Source organism: Littorina saxatilis, linkage group LG12 (assembly GCF_037325665.1).
Source record: "Littorina saxatilis isolate snail1 linkage group LG12, US_GU_Lsax_2.0, whole genome shotgun sequence".
NCBI classification, from domain to species: domain Eukaryota; kingdom Metazoa; phylum Mollusca; class Gastropoda; order Littorinimorpha; family Littorinidae; genus Littorina; species Littorina saxatilis.
In genome coordinates, this window is record NC_090256.1 from 44264590 (window position 1) to 44264799 (window position 210).

Below are 210 nucleotides of genomic sequence, written 5' to 3' on the forward strand. Positions count from 1 at the left end.
TAACCTCTACTGCTAGCTTATGCTTTGCTCAATGTATTATTGTTAATTTTAAATTCGTAAAGGTAATGTAGTAGTTTGCAATACTGTATGATTAACGATGATATTTATAACTCTTTTTTTCGTGTCGATTTACGATTGTCCTTTTTATATTTAGTCAAGTTTTGACTAAATATTTTAACATCGAGGGGGAATCGAGACGAGGGTCGTGGT